This window comes from Callithrix jacchus, chromosome 6 (assembly GCF_049354715.1).
Source record: "Callithrix jacchus isolate 240 chromosome 6, calJac240_pri, whole genome shotgun sequence".
In the NCBI taxonomy this organism is placed as follows: Eukaryota; Metazoa; Chordata; class Mammalia; order Primates; family Cebidae; genus Callithrix; species Callithrix jacchus.
This window is the reverse complement of record NC_133507.1, coordinates 11,827,415-11,851,229: the sequence shown is the minus strand read 5'-3', so window position 1 is coordinate 11,851,229 and position 23,815 is coordinate 11,827,415. Positions and strand designations below refer to the sequence as shown.

General features: G+C 38.5%; 1 long non-coding RNA gene across 9 annotated transcripts in view; it reads right to left on the bottom strand.

Moving 5' to 3' along the window:
• Positions 1–23,815, bottom strand: part of LOC118154464 (uncharacterized) — a 924,399-nt gene that overhangs the window by 279,467 nt on the left and 621,117 nt on the right. For all 9 annotated transcript variants that reach the window (XR_013536616.1, XR_013536615.1, XR_013536618.1 and 6 more), the window contains one exon: positions 11,012–11,078. This is a non-coding gene — a long non-coding RNA (uncharacterized LOC118154464). The remainder of the gene's footprint in view (positions 1–11,011; positions 11,079–23,815) is intronic.

Here is a 23,815-nt window from a genome sequence, read left to right as displayed (position 1 = left end):
CATATATGTCTTCTTTCGTAAAGTATCTGTTCATATCCTTTGCCCACTTTTGAATGGGCTTGTTTGTTTTTTTCCTGTAAATCTGCTTGAGTTGTTTGTAAATTCTGGATATCAGCCCTTTGTCAGATGGGTAGACTGCGAAAATTTTTTCCCATTCTGTTGGTTGCCGATCCACTCTAGTGACTGTTTCTTTTGCCGTGCAGAAGCTGTGGAGTTTCATTAGGTCCCATTTGTCTATTTTGGCTTTTGTTGCCAATGCTCTTGGTGTTTTGTTCATGAAGTCCTTACCAATAACAGACTTAAAGAAAGCCAAATCAAGAGCGAACTGCCATTCGCAATTGCTACAAAAAGAATAAAATACCTTGGAATACAACTCACAAGGAACGTAAGGGACCTCTTCAAGGAGAACTACAAACCACTGCTCAACGAAATCAGAGAGGACACAAACAGATGGAGAAACATTCCATGTTCATGGTTAGGAAGAATTAATATTGTGAAAATGGCTATACTGCCCAAAGTAATTTACAGAATCAACGCTATCCCCATCAAGCTACCATTGACTTTCTTCACAGAACTGGTAAAAACCACCATGAACTTCATATGGAACCAAAAGAGAGCCCGCATAGCCAAGTCAATTCTAAGCAAAAAGAACACAGCGGGGGGCATCACACTACCGGATTTCAAACTATACTACAAGGCTACAGTAATCAAAACAGCATGGTACTGGTACCAAAACAGAGATATAGACCAATGGAACAAAACAGAGGCACCGGAGGCAACACAACATACATACAACTATACAATCTTTGATAAACCTGACAAAAACAAGCAATGGGGCAAGGATTCCATGTTTAACAAATGGTGTTGGGAAAACTGGCTAGCCATGTGCAGAAAGCAGAAACTGGACCCCTTCCTGACACCTTACACTAAAATTAACTCCAGATGGATTAAAGACTTAAACATAAGACCTGGCACCATAAAAACCCTAGAAGGAAATCTAGGCAAAACTATCCAGGACATAGGAGTTTTCTTCTTTTTAAATCTCTCTTCTGAAAACTGCCAAAGCTCTATCGGTTAGAATATTTCCCATGTCTTTTATCTGCCATTGAATAACAAGAATTGAAAAGCAGAATTTGCTGTATAAGAGAGGCTGAAAACCGTCATTTATAGGTGACTAGAAAAAGAAATTCTCCTCCAAATGTTCCCATTTATGTCTATGCTGGGTCTGAGCTGAGCTGAATTTATATATTGATACTCCAATGCCTGCTGATCCTTTAAGGCATTCCAAGATTCTCCTTGGAAAATGATGTCTCCATCTGACTGTGGAATATCTGTGGATTAGGAATCACTCCATTACTAAGGCCATAAGCATCCAGGAGAATTGTAGTCCTTTAGGTGAGCTATCCTCTAAGAAATGATGCCCTTCACCAGAGAAGGAAGAGCAAAACTGGTGATGTCAACAAGCTTTGGACTAAATCAGCTTGATACTTTTAAACAGACAGGATAAGAAAATAACCACGTGTACTGCAGTGATGCCTAACCAAGACTGCACATTAGAATTTCTTGAAAAGCATTAAAAAAAATTGCTGGACCCCACCCCAGGCCATTACATTAGAATCTATAGGGGCATGAGCACTCAGCATTGATAATGTTTAAAGGCTCTTTGGGTGATTCTAGTACTTCCAAATGAAGTACTAGAGAAAATAATAACTCAGCTGGCGCATCGTTTTAATTTTGAATTAAATAATAAAACTTTATACTAGACAGGTCAGTGTTTAATTCTCACCATTCTCTTACAATTAACAATAATAGATAACATTTATTGATTGCTGACTCTGTGCTAGGCACTATGGTGACTTCATGTATTTATTCAGTAAGTCTGAGTTAAATGCTAGCGTATTCCCATTTTCCAGATGAGCACCTTGCTGCCATGGAAGGTTAGCCAAAATGCCCAGTAACATCTAAAAAATAAACAGGGAATCTCAGATGGAAACACAGAGAATTTATTCCACAGTGCCTGTTTTATTTATTTACTTATTTAGTTTTGAGACAGTCTCACTTTGTTGCTCAGGCTGAAGAGGAGTGGTGCCACCTTGGCTCACTGCAGCCTCTGACTCCCAGGTTCAAGCAATTCTCTGCTGTAGCCTCCTGAGTAGCTTTGATTACAGGCACACACCACTACACCCAGCTACTTTTTGTATCTTTTTTTTAGTAGAGGCAAGGTTTCACCATGGTGGCCAGGCTGGTCTCGAACTCCTGACCTCAAGTGATCTGCCCACCTCGGCCTCCCAAAGTGCTGGGATTACAGGCATAAGTGGTTTGTTCCTTTTTGTTCCTCAGTAGTATTCCATCATATGCATGTGCCAGAGTTTGTTTATTCACCATCAAAAAGCACTGCATTGCTTCTATGTTTGGGCTATTACAAACAAAGCTGCTACGAACCACCACATACGGGCTTTTGTATGACGTAACTTTTAACTCCCTGAGATTAATGGCCAAAATGCAAGTGCTGCGTTGTATGGTGATCACGTTTAGTTTTGTAAGAAACTGCCACACTTTTTCCAGAATGACTGAACCACTTTACATTTCCACCAACGACATTTGAGTGATTAAGTTTCTCCGCATTCAGTCCAGCATTTGGTGTTACCGTTTTTTTGTTTCAGCCATTCTGATACGTGCGTAGTATTAACTTACTGTGGTTTGAATTTGCATTTCCCTAATGGCTAATGTTGTTAAACATATTTTCATGGGTTTATCTGCCATCTGTATATCCCCTTCAATGAATTGTCTGTTCATAACTTTTGTGCATTTCTAATTCGAGTTTTTTTTACAGTTGAGTTTTAAGACTATATATTCTCAGTGTAAGCCCTTTGTTGAACATGTTATTTGAAAATATTTTTCCCAGTCTGTAGCTTGTTCCTTTTCACAGAGCAGAAATTTTTAGTTTTGATGAGTCAAATTTATAAACAGATCAGAAATTTTTCACAAAGAAAAAAATTTAGTTTTTATGAGTTAAATATATCAACATTCCTTTTTATGGAAGTTTTTTTGGTGTTAATATCAAGCACAAATCTTAAGGTGTGATTTTGTTCAGACTACTCAAATTCTCTAGACCTCATATGTTTTATTCTTAGAGTTTGGATAATATGAGGTAGACTACAGGGTGAAAGTGACGTTAAATGAAATAAATATACATAAAGTGTACAGTACAGTGCTTGACAAATTAAATGCTGAGTAAATGATAGCTGTTTTTCTGAGAGAGAACTGCCAAAAAATGTTTTCCTCACTCTATTCATTTTATATTTTTATTCATTCTATTTGTAGCAGGATTTTCAATTTATGAAGCTCTTCAGAACAAGTTTTAAGTTAATTTTTATTTTATATAGATGAGGCCCCTGACATACAAGGAACCAAAATGATTTGTTCATATTCACTCAAATAGTAGGTCATGGATGCATGGCAAACACCCAGTTCCTCTGGCCCAATGCTGGCATTATTATGGTTACACACATTCTATGTTTTAACTTGCGTTTGAATTAAAGAATTAACCACATCTTAACAGAGTCATCTTCTCAATAAAGAACAGTCTCAACTCCACTGGATAAGTAATGGAATGTAATTGGTCTCCCTGACTCTTTTCCTCTGTCACCAATAAATACTATGCTACGAACACACCCTGTGTTTAACAACTGATATCTTTCAACTCTGGGAGAGATTACCTGATTTATTTTTTAATGTTATTATTATTTTTAAATCTCAGGGAAAAAAACTATTTGCCTGACTAATTTGTGTGGCTTCATTTGAATATATTCCCATGGATCAAATTACTGTGCCTAGAAGAAGTATATCTACAATACACATAATGTGACTCTACAACGATAATCACATTGTTAGAATTGGGAGATATGCAGCCCCCAGAAGGAAACAAATAATGTACCTGAAAAATATAAGGACATAAATAAGGAAATTAACTAATTAGTTCATTAAATTAAGTTAAATTTCTATTACAGTCCACCCCTTGACTTCCCAGTAGACAAGTATCCTTCTTCTCATATATATGATTTTATTTAAATGTCACGGATTTCTTTAGTATGACTTTAACATTATATTCGAGAGTATTTTTCCTTCTTTTTAAGTATTGGATTTTAAAAAATTATCGTGTATCACCACGAATGCATTGCTTCCCCCACTTCCAAATAGGAATAAGCTAATTAGTTTATCCAGAGACAATGTCATAGGTCCACTCTTTCCTCTCAAAGGTATTTCTATTCCTTATAGAGTTTAGATCTACACGTTTCTCCTTATACATCTGAAATATATTATCTAAATTGTAAATTCACTAAGCCTAGAACATTTGAATAATGGTAGTTGAAAGGCAGAAACAACTTCAGTAAAATTTTCATTTAAAAAAGAAAAAAGGGCCGGGCGCCGTGGCTCACTCCTATAATACCAGCACTTTGGGAAGCCGAGGCGGGTGGATCACGAGGTCAAGAGATCGAGACTATCCTGATCAATATGGTGAAACCCTGTCCCTACTAAAAATACAAAAAATTAGATGGGCATGGTGGCGCCTGCCTGTAATCCTGGCTACTCGGGAGGCTGAGGCAGGAGAATTGCCTGAACCCAGGAGGCGGAGGTTGCAGTGAGCCGAGATCGCGCCATTGCACTCCAGCCTGGGTAACAAGAGCGAAACTCCGTCTCAAAAAAAAAAAAAAAGAAAAGAAAAAAGTAGAAAGATCGAATTATGTTCAGTGTTCCATTGTGTGTTGTTTTCTTCCAATCAGGAACGTAAAGAGAAATGATAGGCTCAAAAAAGCATTTAGGTATCCATGAGTTTATCCATTTTTTTTTTTTTTTTTGGAAGTGAATTCACTCTTCAGCCACTCCAGATTACCCATGTGATATTTCTATATCTCATTCAATATCTTTCACAGGCAGGCAACAAAAAGAAAATGAGAAAAATCCTCTGACAATAAGTATACACTTTTAACATTGCATTTACAGTTAATGCAAGTATATGTGTCTAGTAAAGACTTTAGGGATTCTTTCATAGTGGAATTCCCAGACCACCAGCATTTGAATCCATGACATTTAAAAATTATTTAAAAATTAGATTATTGGGCTTTAACTCAGACCTACTAAATCTCTAAATATGGAGTTTAGCAACTGATCTTTTAACATAATTCTTGATTAATTCTTACAGTTAACATTTGAGTACTACTACTACAGGGTTATTCAATCAAAGCCCTTCTTCTGATTAAACCTTAGTCATCTGTGTATCAATCTGTATGCTAATCAATCTTTCTAAGCTTGCCAATAGTCAATTTTATTTTTATATAAAAAGTATTTAAAATAAACATATACTTATAGATATATACACATTCTTGTATACGTTTACTAAATTTATATATAATTATATATGCCTCGGTCATGTCCTTTGAATCTGGATTTTGCATTTGCATTTCAGTTTCTTAGTCCCAAACTTAAAGACTCTGCTTTGGAATACAACTGAGAAAATATATTTTTGGTTAGCCAGAAGAGAGCTGATGCCAGCCCTCGAGAATCTTTGTCAGAGGTGGTTAGTAGGAATAGACATTTCTATGGGACATGATAGTCTGTGATTCTGATAGTTCTTCAGGGATATCCCCATTCAAAATGAAAGATTTCAGGTTTCCATTAATTAGTGCTCTAATATTAGGGTAAGGCAAAAATTTGTTGCTCTATTAAGGCCATAAACTACACACAGAGAGTGCTTTACTTCATACACATCGCATGTATGATTTTTTTAAAAAGTCAAATACTTGCAAGTAAGGCAAACAAAAAGTATAGAGTAATCTTCTTTATTAAGTTATGGCATTCTACAAGTTTACCTAAGGATGATCTGACTACTTACTATTGCTTAGGGCTAAACACTACAAACTTTTAAAAACTGATGACAGTTTATAGAAAATTGTTGAGTTTAAAAATTGTAAAAAATTAGATTACCAGCTGCAAGCAGTTCTCACTTTTTACATATTACAATTCCCACACCAGAGAAGGATGATCTCTCTCTCAAAGTGCCAGTTTTTAAAAAAACTCCTAGGGGAGCACTATATGTGGCCTATATAAACATTCCATCCCTGTCTAAGTCTCATGTAGCAAAAGTCATGGAGTCTCACATGGTCCTACAGTAACTTTTGATTAGAATGCGGGGACCAGCCATTCACAAGGAAGCCAGGGACAGGGCAGAAAAAAACCAAGAGTTATACACTGCAGGAGATTTTGGTAAGAACAGGATAATATAGGATCTGGGATATGAGGGGAAAATTAAAGGCATGGTGGGCATTTAGCCATGGGAGTTTATCTGCATGAATGAAACATCAGCCCTGCAGTGAGTCATTTGGGGCTCCAGCCTCAGCTTTAACACAGCTGGGAAACCTTGAGGCCATTTCCTTTCTGAACCTCAATTCACTCATCTGAAAGTGTCAATAATGATGTCTCTCTGGTGGTGCTCTTGACAAGATTCATGAGATGATGTGGGTAACACATCAAGGATATTCCTTGCACAGCTCACATCCACTAAATAGAAGCAGTTATTTCATCTGACTAAGAAAAAGAGCTGGGAGGGAGACATGAGAACTGTCTTCACATTTTTAAAAGCCTGTCATGTGCACGCAAGTTTCAACTTTTCTGTGTACTCTGGAGCATAGAGCTTCTGTCAAGAAGTTATGAGGCAGTGAGTTTTACTTCAATAAAAGAAAAAGAATGGATTGAGAGCATAAATGGACCAGGGAGAACTGAGTACATTTTCTTGAAGTCTCAAGCAAATTTTGGCTTTCTCTTTCCTGGGTGTGATGTGCAAACGTAGTGAGTGATTTGGAGGTCAGCTTAGAAGGCATCATCACTGCCTTCCATCTCTGGGAGTCTGTGCTTCCATCAGCAGAGACTGAACAGCATTCCAGACCAAAAGCCAGAACTGCAGCCTCCAAATCCAGGTAATGTGGCACATTCACCTGCAACCCGGTCCACATGCGGCTGGCCAGGGGAAGTCTAACATCTGCAACTCCATTTCACAGTGCTGCTTTAAGTATCCAAATACTGTTTTAATTTATATATTAGTGGTGTCCAGAGAGTTATATTCTCCCTTACTGTTTCAAAAGGAACAAAGGCCTGTTGTTTAAAAGCAAACATTCAACATCCTTCCCCAACCAAGATTACTTATCATTCCAAAGCATCATACTTTTGGTTTAAATGCCAGGTCATTTCATTTAAATTTAAATTTGGTTAAATTTCCCAGGTCATTAATAAGATTAAGTATATTTTGTAATGTTTATTAATGAGAAGCATTTCTCAGAGAAATACTACTATTACTCTATCTAGGCTTGGCAAGGCGTGGTGGCTCAAGCCTGTAATCCCAGCACTTTGGGAGGCTGAGGCAGGTGGATCACAAGGTCAAGAGATCGAGACCATCCTGGTCAACATGGTGAAACCCTGTCTCTACTAAAAATACAAAAAAAAAAAAAAATTAGCTGGGCATGGTGGCGCGTGCCTGTAATCCCAGCTGCTCAGGAGGCTGAGGCAGGAGAATTGCCCGAACCCAGGAGGCGGAGGTTGCGGTGAGCCAAGATGGCACCATTGCACTCCAGCCTGGGTAACAAGAGTGAAACTCCGTCTCAAAGAAAAACAAAGAAAAAAAAAGAAAGAAAGAAAAGGGGAGCAGAGTGTGGATGTGGTGCTATGTAGGGTCATAGACCAACAAAGTGATCAGAGAGGCTCCCTGACACCATTCTCAGCTCTTCTAGGAGAACCTAATCAAGTCCTCTTTACCAACACCCCCTCCAGCACCATATCTATCCTTATGGAGTTGTTCCTAGGAAAATAGTATTTTATCTCCAGTCTTCAATGATCCTTCTTAGGATAAGAATTCCATCAGGAAGCACAGGGGAACCTTGGCTCTGGACCTTGACTCTCTAGCAGGTGGGAGTATAGAAGACAATGACAACCTCGCCAAACTTTTAATAACGTATCACTATCAATACTAGTATTTCAGCATGATACCTTAGTACTCCGTAGTATTAACATGGTCATTTTCCCTTTATTATTAATCACTACTGGCTGAGTCATTAACCACTTCTAGTTGCCATGTTGATATGGGAAGAAGAAATAATTGTTATTAAATATTTTTCAAATGAACAAAATGTACAGTATTTCTAAGACTATTCTGTTCCCAAAGAATGTATTCTTTTTAAATGTTCATCTAGTTATTCCAGCTCACTGGCCGCTGATCAGGTGTCTAGGGAGCTGGGTATTCATGCATTTGTTCTATGTGTTAGGTATTCAAAGCAATTGATGCAACACCTTTCCTAGATCAACTTAGTCTTGGGTATTATGAATAGTCTTCTAGCCTTACACCATGTAGAACTGCCACTCAGTGATTCTTATTATTAAGATCAATAAAGCCCAGTTAAACAGATAATTGTATACTTCAAACTATTCAGAAGACCTCCAAAGACACCAACATAATAAAGCCATATTTTCAGGGTTACATTTACATGGGCTTGCTTAAATAAATTTTGATAGAATGTAAAGTTATGTAATATTTTGCAAAGAGACAAAGGAGTGGGCAATAAAGAGAATGGAGTGGAAGAAATGGCAGATTTCCACATGACATTTGTATATGATAGGTCATGTAAAATAGATTAATATGGTGCTAAAATATTTTTAAGTATATTGCAATTCAATGGAGGAAGGTTGGTTTTTTTCAACAAATAGAGCCAGAACAAATGACATTCATATGCCAAAAAAAAGAGCATCGACTTAAATCTCACAGCCTACCCCCAAAATAAATAATTCCAAATGGATTACAGACTTATAAAACATTACATAAAACTTTTAAAAGGAAAGTGAGAGAAAATCTTTGGAATCTGGGCTAGGCAAAGAGTTTGTAGAACTGACACCAAAAGTATAATCTGCAGAAGAAAAAGTTGATATACTAGACCTCAGCACAACTAAGAACTTCTGCTCTGTAGAAGATATTGATAAGATGGTCTTTACCAGTTACCAAGTGGGAGAAAATATTGCAAACCACATATCCAACAAATAACTTATATTCAGAATATATGAAGAATCTTAATTCTCAACAATAAAAAATAAGCAATCTAACTAGAAATTGGAAGAAATACATGAATAGATATAAAGATTAGATACAGATTCCAAATAGGCACATGAAAATATATTCGGCTTTGTTAGCCATTAGAGAAATGCACATTAAAACCACAATGAGGTGATAATACACGTCTATCAGAATGACTAACTTTTTTTAATGATACCAAATCCTGTCTGATCTTTGACAAATCTGACAAAAATAAGCAATGGGGAAAGGATTCCCTGTTTAATAAATAACATTTAAACATGCATAAAGAAATGGACAGTAGCTGAGTGTATACCAGTATGTACCTCATAAATAGATGAAAGATACCTGGAACTGTCACTTACCTGTCTGAAGCCTGTGAGTCAAACTTACCACCTCATAGCACATTAGCATGTTTTGTTCACTCTACCTAAGAACACTCTTCCCTCGGGTCTTTTGCTTCCAGTTTAAAGTGACTCCAATGTTCTCCCTCCCACAAGAGCTCCTCTAGGAGTAGGGGGATGAAATGGAGACTCATCTTGTGTTAAACCCTCAGCTCAGCCCAGCATAAGTCTGGACACCAAATGGCACACTTCTGCATCATATTCTTAATGCACAGTCATGATTTCAAAGCCCACCCCAGGGGCTTGATTAGGAAAGGACTCTGGCCTCTGTTCCATTCTGTTTCTAAAAGCGACATCTCCAGAAACAGTTCAGTCTTGGTATTGAGTGTTCGTCCTCTGTCTTAAACTTCCTCCTGTGAAGTGGCTGGGCCCAGTAGCATTTCCCATAGGGTGCCACTATCACTGAAGATGTTCTAACAGTGCTATTTTCAAAAGGGTGGGGTGTCTGAATATTTGTTCTCCTCTTACAGAAGATTCCTTGGCCCCTGTACACATCTGCCTCTCTTCCCCATTTGCGTCCAAGAGGATGGGATGCACAGTATTGTTAAGACAATGACATATTCCATCATTGAGACCAGCTTCAGGAGTGGCAGTATGGCTTATCTTAGATATAGAAGGCCTCAGGAAACCAAGGGTTTATTTTCTCAAATTATCCATAACATGGGAGTGCCCAGAATAGCTCCCAGGCTCCTAGCTGAAGAACAAGTGGACTTTCCACCACCAATTCAGATCTCCAACAGCTCTTTTAAACCTGAACAAAGAGAAACTTTGTGTTCCTCTTCAAGGTGGCAAGCAAAACACGGCCATCTACCCAGATGCAATTATTCTGTATTATCCTGGCCCCAGACCCCTTGAACGATTTTTCCAAGCCAATCTAATATTAGGACCTTCCTGGGAAGACTACTTGCTTTTCTTGCTTCTAACCTACTTCCAATTTTCCAAAGGCAAAGGCTTCCGGAAGGGCTCCGGGAATCTTCACAACTTCAATTTTGGACCAATTTGTCCCCATTCTGAGAAAGTTACATATTTGTTCCTCTCCTTATCTCTCCTCACCCTTTTCCCAGAAGCAATTTTTTTTCTCAGGTGAGTGATGCTGGGGACATCCATTCCCTTCAGAAGAAAAAAACCACAGAATTTCCTAATGCCTAGGATAGGTAGCTAAGCCATGGTGTTATTACACTTGCTGAATTAAGAGTTGAAATTCCCACAGGTAGATAAAAGCCACCAGGTAGAGAGGACAGCAGGGCAAACTTCCAGACAAGGGGTGCTGCATGGGCCACAGGGATCTCATGTGTGCACAGGACTAAAAACAGACAAATGTCCAAAAGGTAGCTTGGGGAAGAGACGGAAGACCTTCAATGCCAAGACAAGGAGCTGGCACCTTATCGGTAACCTTCCTGGGTAGGATGCAAAGGAAATGCGCCAAATTGTGGAAAGCCCACTGCTTTAATTGCTGTAGTGACAATCTCAGGGCCCAGCTGTTAGAACTGATACTCACCTTTTAATTAGTGGATATAAATGCGCTTCAATCATGTCTGCTTTTCTCCATTCAGGTATACTTGAGCCTGTTGGAAAAGTGAAAGTGGCCTTGAGGAGAAACTTAGACCAAGGACAGAATGATAAATAGGCAACATACACACTCTAAGCTTAGAAATACGATTTAACAAAAAATTCTGTCAAGGGCTCTGAAAACCAGGTGGCAGAGGGAGATTGTCAGTAAAAAGGATTCAAATGACAGTAGATCCTTTTCTAGAGCTGCTGCCTGGGGATGGGGAGGCCCTGCCTTTGTGGGCAAACAAGAGCTTTGTCCACATGGGGTCCACCTCCCGGGGTCCACCTCCCAGGGTCTCCCAGGCAGCTCATAGAATGTTCTTATCTTTATTAATGGTTCTTCATCAAGGGTCTGATTAAATGTAATTTTCCATAAAATTTCTTAGAAAACCTCTCACATGAATAAGCTTAAAGTACGTTGTCAATTCATATATGCTAAAGGTGGGCTGGCAGTCAGGCCCCAGGCTGACATCTCAGAGGGGCTCAGTGTGGCCGAGATGGTAAATAAGATAACACAGGTGAGCAAACTGTGTCAGTGGAACCCTCTGTAGAAAAACAAGATTATAATTAAATCATGTATTTGTTTATTCAGTCAAGAAATATATCCAGTGCCTCTCATGTGGTGTGCACCAGGACAGACAAACTGAACAAACCCTGTCCCTGCACAGATGGAGCTTACAGCCTAGGAAGAGAGGGACCAGAGGTACCCCCAGAAGAACAATCACAGGTCAAGAGGGTAGGTGCCAAGGACAGGAGGCAGGTCCCAAAGGATAACATGGTGGCACCTAGACCAGAGGAGGTTTTCCAACGGAAGTAGCATCTGACACTTGGAACTGAGATTACTCTGTTGAGCAATGTCATCCACAGAGGGAAGGGTGAATGCAAAGGTCTGGAGGGGAGGAAGTGCTCAATAAAACTGTAGAACTTTAAGAAGCCCAGCAAGCAAGCGTCGGCATAGCAAGAAAGTACGTAATGTATATTATACCAATCCAGTCCTTGCTGTATACTGAATAAATACTGTATATCAAGACTTTATGTGTCTCTTGTGAGTTTATATTTCCTATTTTAGTCCTTAGAATTCACAAATGGATTTCCTATAGTCTAGGTAGGAGACTTGAAACCCAGTTTCGTGAGTGTCTGAATCTGTAATAGGTCCCCAAAAGCACTGAACTGTGGTTTCTTGAAATTAGCTCTTCTTTTAAGATGTAAAGGGTACACCCATAGGATTCTTAGTATTTGGCTTCTTTTTTTTTTTTTTCCTTACATAGAATGTTTTCTTTACTTAAAGTGTCTAAAATGCTACTTTATTAAATCATGTATTCATTTGCGAAAGTTGACTCCATTGCCAAAGCGGGGTAGGATTAGATAGTGTACAATATAACAAATTACATGTGTACACTAAAATTTCATCACATTTATTTTTGTTTTCAGGTTTTTAGTAAACTTGTGGATTACCCAGTATTATGCCACTTATATTTTTCCACATTGGAAATCAGTGGGAGTCCCTCAGACCATGACACCATGGAACTTTACTACCCTGAGATCTGAGAGGTGACATTGTGTAGAGTTTCTTGCTCAGGCAAACAGGTTTGAATGTTGTCTTCACTGTGTGATGCTGGGCAAGATGCTCACCCTCTCTGTGCTTCAATGCCCCCATGAAGATGACAGTAGTTGCTACTTCATGGGTTATTTTAAGAATTATGTGAGACAATCATGCAAAGTCTTTCAAACAAAGCCTGGCAGGGAGGTGGTTAATTATTATTTCCTTTATTGTTAATGATTATTCCCTTGCCATGCTTATGAAGCGTTACTGGAGGATAACATATGTCTCATAAGTCAATTTTCCAGTGATTAAGGCTTAATACTTTGAGCAGTCACACGTAACCATTTTTTGATATTTTCAGATGGAACTCTTGCTAACTGTGAGATCTGTTATTAACACACATTGGCGTATTGGAAGAATTGACATTGCCTCCAGAAATAATTATACTGGATATTAAATTTAGCATTAGGGTGCAATAGGAGTGTCTTCAAGAAGACAACTTATCCCTACCCTAAGTGGCTCCAAAGAATTCTTTTACTATAATTGTTACTTTTCAATAATGCTAGTGCTGCTATTTTTTGACCCTCTATTTTGAGGAGCTCAGTTGGCAACCCATGTAGCTGTCAGCTTACCTGCCTCTAGGAACTACTCAAAACTTCTATTTTTATTGTTAAATTGTGATGAATTCGAATTGTGGGAGATAAGCTTGTCATTTATCAAAGGAATAGTTAAGATTTCAAGGAAGATCTGCACAATGAGTTAAGTCTCTGTGTTTTGTGCTATGTATATTATACAGCTTTTATTCTCGCTTTTCCCAAATTCCTATCAGCACAATTTCTCTTTTAAAGACATTTTATACTGGAAGAACACATTTAGCTTATAATAAGAGAAATGTGGCCCCCTCATTCACACTGAGAAAAGTCTGACACACCATGTACTCAGAAAAACAATGAAAATGAAACAGCCAGCTGCTTAGCCCATTTGAACCTAATCCAGACTGAGGGTGTGGAGACTTTTTCTTTTTCTTTCTCTCCTTTTTTTTTTTTTTGAGATGGAGCTTCAGTCTTGTTGCCCAGGCTGGAGTGCAATGGCATGATCTCAGCTCACTGTAAATTCTGCCTTTGAGGTTCAAGCAATTCTCCTGCCTCAGCATCCCAATTAGCTGGGATTACAGGCACGCACCACCAGGGTGTCATGTTTAAGTTAAATCTGAGACCCCACTTGGAACTGGAATAGCTGTATCAGTATTATGACTTCTTTAATTACATTCATAGAAAACAAACCATTTTGTCTGTTTGACCAGAAATCAGATTGTACTGATACATAACAGAAATCCAAGAAAAACACTTGACTTTTCTTCCATTTGATTTTCTGTTGACATGTTTGGGACACATGTGATGATTCACAGTGAAAGATGGTTATACGTGCCTTTGAGAGCTCAGAGAAGTAATTAACATATATGACCATTCCTATCTCTAAGAAAAGATCTGTGTTTCATAAAAGGACAATTTTTATGGCCAGTTTGTTGAGGCATAAGGAGGTCAGGATGCCAAGTGTTGGGAGTGTCAACGGTAACTCCAGGTTGTAATGCTTTGCTGTCTGTAAATGACCGGTTGCCTGATGCCATGTAGGTTTGCACCTGTCTTAATAACAACAGCAGGAGAAAAACGTGTTTTAGATGAGTTACTTGTTCCTAGGGTTGGTCTAATAACAATAACTGCCAAAGTAATAAATTGTCAAGTCGAGTGTTTAAAGGTTTGGCTTAGAGGTCGCGCTTTCATGTTAACTTTACTGATTACAAGTGAGACTTCCCAAATATTGTTTCTGCTTTCAGAAACTGAAAAAAGAATTAAGTTTACAGAGGGGCCACAAACACACCAGAAGAAAGCTGGACTTGTATGGTACCGTGTCAGCTGCTAGAACTTTCCTGTAACAAAAAAAAAATCAATTCAAATTAAAAGTGAGCTAAAGAAGCTCTAAGGAAGGAGTGCAATGGTGTCAGGAAATAACTATACAGTTAAAACAGTGAAGAGGTGGCATAAAATGCATGAAGCAGAAATGCTAAGGGAAGGTTTAAAGGATTGGTGAGGAAGTGAAGGTCAGAGAAGACAAGGGCCACAGAGTTCTGGATGTCAGGCTGACCTTAAAAGATGCAACAGTTCATTTTATTTAGCCCTCTTTCTTTCTTTCTTTCTTTCTTTCTTTCTTTCTTTCTTTCTTTCTTTCTTTCTTTCTTTCTTCCTTTCTTTTTTCTTTTCTTTTTCTCTCTTTCTTTCTCTTACCTTTTCTCTTCTTTTCTTTCTTTCCTTTCTTTTTGCTTTCTTCCTGCTTTCCTTCCTTCCTTCCTGTTCTTTCTTTTCTTTCTTTCTTTCTTTCCTTCTTTCTCTCTTTCTTTCTTTCTTCAAAGTCTGTCACCAGGCTGGAGTGCAGTGGTGCAATCTCAGCTCACTGCAACCTCTGCCTCCTGGGTTCAAGTGATTCTCCTGCCTCAGCCTCCCAAGTAGCTGAGAGTACAGGCATGTGCCACCATACCGGCTAACTTTGTATTTTTAGTAGAGACAGGGTTTCACCATGTTAGCCAGGATGGTCTCAATCTCCTAACCTTGTGATCTGCCCGCCTCAGCCTCCCAAAGTGCTGGGATTGCAGGTGTAAGCCACCGTGCCCAGCCTAATTCATTCTTTTCTGCACTGCATGTCTATCACAAGTGAAGTGCTGTGCTTTGTGCAAGAGCTAGCAGCGGACCAGAAGCAAAGCCAGTGATACCCAGGAGCCACTGATACCCCAAGTACTGAGCAAGAAGGGTGAGCAAGAAGAGTTAGGGAAGAGGATTTCTGATGAAGCGTAACACCATGGCAGTGATAAGCCGCCAAAGCCTATCACCTTCTAGGAAAAGGGAAATATTTTATTTACATATGTATTCATGTGCTGGTATTTACATAGCAGTTACTTTACATGAGGCACTAAGAAATTACAAAAGTACATTCATTAAATCTATAGAATAACCCTATGAGGTAGGTACTACTGTTTTCTTCCTCTCAGCATATAAAGAAACTAAGGCAAGCAGAGATTAAATAACTGCTCAACATTGCACAGCTAGTAAGAGGTGGAGCTGGGATGTAAACCCAGGCATCCTGGTTGCTGCAATCATCTTCATATCCACTGCACTGCACTGGGGGAAGACTACACTTTTATGTCTATGTCTAGTACTTCAGCCCATGACTGGTGCAGAAAAGGCACTAACCACATGTCTGTTGCATGAAAGCCACACGATAACAGGAGTAAGTTTGACTTCAGGGGTGTAAGGGGGGCATTCTGCCGTAAAGAGGGAACACTGCACAGATGGTTATGTTTCCTGTTAGAGTAAGAGCCAATTCCAGGCCCTAGCCATGCAAAGCCTGCAGGTGGATTCAAGAAAGAGCAATTGGCAAGAATAGGCCAGGTTCCAAGTGAACTCAAAGATTCATTTTTCTCCTCAATTACAATGTTTAAAGCAACTCACCCAGGCTTATGCATCAATATAATAGATATTTCTACAGCAACTCCTTGGTACCACACACTGTTCTCAGTGCTAGAAGGACAGCAGAAAACTAGCAGATGGAGTCTTTTAATAAGAACAAGATGACATGATCAATTTAATTACAGGTTGTCAATAGTGCTATTAAGATTTGTTGGGGCATAGGGTACTGGGAAGGTGGCCAATTTCACTAGGAAACTTGGGTCTCCTTAAGGAGCTATTATTTGAGCAAGAACCTGAGGATTAAGAAGGGTACATCTATTCAGTGGAGCTAGGGAGGGAAGAGAACTTCCAGTCAAGGCAACCTCCTGTGTCAAGGCCCAGATGTGGAAAGGCTCTGGCATACCCACCAACCAGGGATGGGGAGCAGATGTAGAGCCTCCTGGGTAAGGGGCAAGTGATGTGGGATGAGGTGGAGAGAAGTGACGCCACACTGCAGAACCTAGTGCCCGTGGCAGATTCTGGAGATTATTATAAGAGAAATGAGAAATCCTGGGAGAGTTCAGAGCAGTGGATCATCTACGTTTGAAAAAGGTTGGCTCAAATTGCATGTGGAAGAGGAATTGGTTAGGGTAACAGTAAAAGCAGGAAAGGTGTTTCCATAGAGTCTGTGATGCTTAGTTGTGTGTGTCAATTCGCCTGGGCAAACAGATGCCCAGAGAACTAGAATAACAATCTCTCGGTTTCCTGAAGAGACTAGTATTTGAATTCAGGAGACTGAGTAAAGAAGATCCAGACTCACCAATGTGCGTGGTCATCATTTAACCCACTGAGAGCCCAAATGGAAGAAAATGGCAGAGGAACAGTCAGTTCTCTCTCTTCTTGAGCTGTGACTTCCGTCTCCTCCTGCCCTCAGATATCAGAGCTCCTGATTCTCGGTTCTTTGGACTGCAGGGTTTAATGCTGGTGGACTGCACATAGTTAAGCCTTTGGCCTCAGACTGAATTGCAAGATGGACTTTACTTGTTCTCCAACTTGAAGATGGTGTATCTCCTATGCATCTGTAGCTACATCTATCCTATTAGCTCCTCTTCTCTGGAGAATGCTAAAACAGAGCCTATGGAAGAAAGACAATTTCTGGGAATTGGGTAGAGCCAGAGGAGATGAAGAAGCAGCAAGAAGTTTTGGATACTGTAAATATAGATGAGGTTTAGCAATGCATCGTATTGGGGGAATAGGGAAAGGAAGGAATTAGAGGTGACTGGTAGAATTTTGTTTTGAGCTACACGGTATAAAATGGTACTGTGGTTTAAGATGGGGAATGCTAAAGAGAGGGGAAGTATGGAAGAGTAAGCCACAACCTAGAATCTTAACAACAAATCCATAAGGTATTTCACCTGATGGAAAAACTGTCTTCAAAATCAAGGCTTGCACTAAGTTTTTAATATGACATTAATTCTATGATATAAATAAGGTATGGTAAATTAGATGTTTGATAAGATGATAATAAAATATCTATTTTAATAAAACAATTCTCAAAATGTCCTGAGGTCAAGGGTAATGATTGATTTATACTAGGTGTTTAGTAAATATTTGTTTGTCAAAATAAATCAAAGTGAAAGTAACGAGGTGAAAAGGACCCAGGCGAGACATAATAGGGTTTCTCTATGCTCCACCACATCTCACCTGAGTGACCTGAGGGAAAGTTAAACTCCTGGCATTTCAATATTCTTATGTGTGGAATGTGGATTGTAAAGGAGACCATAATAGTTAAGTATAATATTACACACAAACGTACAACCATCTGCACTTGGGACCGGCAAACTTCTGCTCCCTTTCCTTCCTACAGTCTCAGCTATGATTTGCTCCCAAGTTTGAGTGTGTAAGCATTTTTGCACAACCGCTGCATCTACTGAAATTATATCTTATCTTAGCATCTAAGACAGTATCATGCATAGAGAAAGAACTCAGTTATTTTTTGCTAGTCAACAACTTCTTTCAATTAAATATGAACTCTCAGAAAGCACACATAAGTACCACAATGGACTGCAGTGTACAGGAATCTGTCACCTGTCTTTGCACTGAAGATCCACCTTCTGCTGTCTTCTTATTCACAGGCAGCCAAAGAATGAGAATTTGCCTTTCAGTCTATTGTAAGCAAAATGAAATGATTCTCTCCCAGCATAACAAAACCTATAGGCGGCTATAAAATATAATTTCCTTTCAGCTTCTTGACAGACTGGTTATAAATTTCAGAGCAGAGGAGAAAAAACGGAGGGGGCACTTTAAAAGATAAATTTCATCACGTATGTCTGACAAACGTGTATACATTCAGAGGCCCCTTTCTAAAGAGAGGAAAAAAAAAACTATGCTTTTAAACAGTCAAAGGTTAAGGTTCACTCCGTCATTCATGTGGTTTCATTCTCTTATGCATATTGAAATAGCTCAGGAAGATTTACAACCCTGTTTCATACAGTCAGAGTTCCAGTAAATGAGTCCCCTTTTTAAGGTTAAATATTTATGCTCTTATTTTGCTGCCTGATACAGAAAGCAAGAGTAAACCCACGTTAGTCAAAAACTCATGGTGACAGGCTGGCTTAGGACAAGAAAAGCCAGTGGGCACAATATTCAGACCATCCTCCACTCTCTTACACTCTTAGTTCTTTGGGAAATGAATGAATGAGTGAATGAAACCTCTTACATGATCTGTCTCCAGAAACAGAAGTAAATCACTCTGACAAATGTGATTCTAAGTCAGTCTAAAATTTCCCACATATTTATCTTATGAGTCAGATCTTTGAAATAACAATCATTATCCATTACGGAGCAGCTAGTGAAATACTTTCACATGTACTTGAGCTTCATAGAACTCTACAGAGTGAGTAGGCAGAAATTATGTTGTTTTATAAATGAACAAGTTGATGTTTTGAGCAGATGAATAGCTTGTCCTGTTTCATACAAGTAGTTATGTGATAAGATCTCCATTTTCCTGAAAACTATTATAGTGATCTATCCATTGGCTTCTATTATGGTGACAATAATAACAATAAATATTTATGTAGCAAATTACAGTTTAATGTGGGTACATCGTGTTATCACATTTGATTTTCAAAGCAGCCCCTTGAGTCTTTTCTGTTATTCTAATTTTTACCTAATATTTGTATAAAAGCAAAATGGACACATTATATAATTCACAATAAAATGAAAATCAGCAATTCCTTGACCCTTCACCCTCGAGTTCCTCATCCCTTGAAACAAACCATTTTCAACTCTTTTATTTATTTCTTCCGGTATTTATCCCCATGTGTATAAATAATAACTTTGCATTGCTATTTCTCAACTGTTCCGTTTTAGACATTACCTATTGACTTCTACTGTGGAAGATAAGAATCAAGTGCTCTTAACCCCATCCCTCACACACAGATACATACTTTCTTATTCAATTCTCGCTAGCCTTATACAACAATTTTGGTTAGATCAATATTTAGAGCTGATATTACCATGACCACTTAAATGTTGTTTACAGTTACAGCAGAAAGTACTACATTTCCTGTCTGTATTTTATGGTTTTGTTCAATTTGTTATTATTTCTCCCCTGAAGTTAATAAATGTAATTTCTTTTAGTTTCCTTGATACCTATCAAGAATCCTATTCCAAACTCCTCTCAATGTGATCATATATTTTAGATAATGGCATTTTCTTAAAAAAACACACATAAAGACACATGCATATGTATGTCTATTGCAGCACTTCCACAATAGTGAAGCAAAGACTTGGAACCAACCCAAATGCCCATCAATGATAGACTGGATAAATAAAATGTGGCACATACATACCATGGAATTCTATACAGCCTTAAGAAAGGTTGAGTTTATGTCCTTTGCAGGAACATGGATGAAGCTGGAAACCATCATTCTCAGCAAACTAACCGAAGAACAGAAAACCAAACACTGCATGTTCTCACTCATAGGTGGGAGTTGAACAATGAGAACACATGGACACAGGGAGGGAAACATCGCAAACTGAGGCCTGTTGCAGGTGGAAGATGGAGTGGGGGAGAACATTAGGAGAAATACCTAATGTAGATAATGGGTTGATGGGTACAGCAAACCACCATGGCACATATATACCTGTGGAACAAACCTGCACATTCTCCACATATGCTCCAGAACTTAAAGTATTAAACACACACACACACACACACACACACACACACACACACACACACACACACTTCTAAATACTCAGGCCACCCCTTGTCCCAAATTGCACAGTTTTTTTCTCCAGGCCCACTGCACAGCTGTCATCTGGCATGTCCTGCCCCAGGCTGGTGGCACTCATTCCTGCTCTTTCTCACTCTTGACTTAATTTCCTTATTTGGGTGCAGCATATCCTCTGGTCACTTTCTGAGAAAGAAGTATGAAAGAATAACACTTTGGGAACTTTTAGAAGAAAATGTACTTAATTTTCCTCACAACTGATCCATAGTTTAGGCCTGTCTTAGGTTGAAAAAATAAACATTCAGAATTGTAAAGACATTCTTTCACTTTCTTCTCTTCTGTATGGTTTTTGAAGTGGCCAAAGACATTTTGGTTATCTGCACTCTGTATGTGTATGTGATCTGTTCTTCCTTATGAAAGTTTTAAACACTTTTATTCCTGAATTTTTGAAATGGCAGGATATGTTACCTGGGTATTGGTCTTTTCTCACTCATTACTATAAGTTCATAGTGGGGCCATTTGAATCTGGGAATCCACAGCCTTGAATTCTTATAAAGTAACTTGTTTAATTTATGATTTCATTTTGTTGGTTTGCTCTGAAAATCCTATAGGTTCAATATTGAATCGCCTGTATTTTATATCTCATTTCTTATTTTTAAAAATAACTATATCTCACTTTTTATTTCTTTCCATTTTTTTCATGATTTTTAAAATCAAAGTTAAAGGTATATGTAGTGAAATGCAAGTGTCCAGTTGAATGAGTTTTAATGAATGTATACAGGAGTTACCACGTATTTGTAGCTTCACATTCCATAGTCTCAGTTACCCAAGGTACAGTACAATAAGAAATTTTGAGAGTGAGGCCATAGTCATATAACCTTTATTCCAGTATATTATCATAATTGTTCTATTTAATTATTATGATTATCAATCTCTTATTGTGCCTAATTCATACGTTTATCATAGGCATCCACATATAAGATAAAACATATTATATATAGAATTTGGTTCTGTCCACGGTTTCAGGCATCCACTAGGAGCCTTGGAACTGATTTCCTGAGAATAAGTGGAGGAAGACTGTAGGCCTGTAAGACCTTCTTGTGTGGCCCATGTGACCACATAATTACAATACAGAACGTTTCCATTACCTCATCTGGACAGTTCCCCCACACTGTAGAATAATCACTGCTCTGAATTCTATCACTATAGATTAGTTTTGCCTGTTTTTGAATTTTATGTAATTGAAATAGTGTAATATATACTGTATTAATACTTTTTGTTTAACACCTAACCTGATTACTGAGATTTTATTTTGAATGAAACATTTTCTAGTTTCCACGAGTCTCTTCTTTTTCTCAAGTCAACTATTTTCATCTGAAATTGTTCTTTCACGAGTGAGATATCTGCTTTTAACTGTCTTAGGATAGGACTTCTTTGTTTTCTTTTTTGTTAAATGAAGAATAGTTTTCTTCTATTGACAGGAACATTTTCATTTTTCTTTGGATTCCTTTTTTATATTTATTTCAGTTTGCCTTCATTCTGGACATGTTCCTCAACTATCCTGTGATTTCTGGCTCTCCAGTCCTATTTAATGTGGAATATAGTTTGATTAAAATATCAAAGATCTATCTGGGGTTAAAGGCATTGTTGACTGGTAAGACTCACTCATGAAATAATTGAGGACTCAAAAATTATGTTGTGAAGCATCCTTCTTCTTCCAATTGGTAATGCCAATTGGAATTCTGGAAGCTAAGTTACAAGGAACCTGATGTTCTCTATGAGCCAAGGTTCAACCAGAGAATCAGAACTAGTAGGAATAGAGGTATCTAGATGGAGATAAATATATAGATTGATATAGGTCTATATCTACATTTATCTATATATATCTATATGTACATAAATAAAGAGATCTATTTCAAGGCACTGGTTCACACAATTGTTGGGGCTAGCTAGGGAAATTCAAAGTTCATAGGTGAGGCAGTTGGGGAGGGCAGATCACAAGCAGACTGGAACCCTATGGATACAAGCTGAATTTTTTGTCCACATGCCTCAGTCAAGAAGGAAAACCCAGAGGGTAGGGAAAGCAATTGCATAGCCAGCAGCTGTTTGAAGTCTCTGGACCCAAGAAAGATCTATGCCCCTTTTAAAGAGCTTGCCTTATTGGGCAGGCCTACTCAGAATGATCTATTTCTTTATTAACTTAAAGTCAGTATATTAGATATTTTATTCATATCTTCAGAATATATTCACAGCAGCACCTAGATTCATGTTGGACAGAATAACTGGGAGAGGGTGTGTAGTGCTACCACATGGCTGCTGCCCTGCTCCATCCTCCAACAATTCTGTGTAGCACAGTCTAACAAGAAACATGCATTGCAGGTATTCAATCTGCACAGGCAACTAGGATTATTTGTTTCTATTTTGTAAGTAGCAGAACAGAAAGCCACTGAGAAATTAACCGACGCAAAGGGATACATCCAACACATAGACTGGGCCTCACACATAGTAGGTTCTAATGTATCATCTAAATGTGGTGAAACATTAAGGGCATCATTGGAATGCAACAGAGCGATTTTTAAGTGTGTTGGAAATAGTCCCACTCTTACTACAGTTGCCTAGGGAAGTTGAAATGGTATTTCCTGGTCACACCATGTACTTATCATCTGCAAGCAGTGGACACAATAGGATACTGGAATGCTGATATAGTCTGGTTTTGTGTCCCCACCCACACCTCATCTTGAATTGTAATCCTATAATCCCCACGTGTCATGGGAGGCACCAGTGGGAGGTAAGTGAATCACAGGGGCAGTTTCCTCCCAAGCTGTTGTCTTGATAGTGAGGGGGTTCTCAGAGAATTGATAGTTTCATAAGGGGCTTCCCTCTTTGCTCAGCACTCATTCTGTCACCTGCTACCCAGTGAAGAGGTGCCTTTTACCATGGTTGTAAGTTTCCCGAGGCCTTCCCAGCCATGTGGAACTGAGTCAATTAAACCTCTTTCTTTATAAACTACCAGTCTCAGGTATTTCTTCACAGCAGTGTGAGAACAAACTAATGCAAATGACCTGTTGACTATTCAGCTATAGATTTCATTGTTGAATATCACTGTCATAATATTGTCCCATAGTATATGGCATGTGAAACAAATCAGTTACTAACATGCAGAGATGTTTCTCCCACAGATAAAACCATAAAAAAATGTAAAAGCAAATGTGCCACCATGCAGAATTACAACACATGATTTGCAAGCATAAGATCAGCTATTCTAATAAAAAAACTCTAGCTCTGTATATCTAATGGTTTTGAATGTAAGAGTGAGATGCTTCCATCATGGTATAAAATAATAGTTCCTTTAAATTGAAAGCTCTTCCTGCCACATGGTCATTTTGGATTTCTTGAAGTTTTAGTGCAGCAGATGAGCCATGGGATCATGTCATTGGCTATAGTCTTAATGACTTTGACTGTCAAGGACACTACAAAGAGGTGAGGAAGACAAGTTAAATTTCTTATATAGTTCTCTCAATTTAAGGTAATAA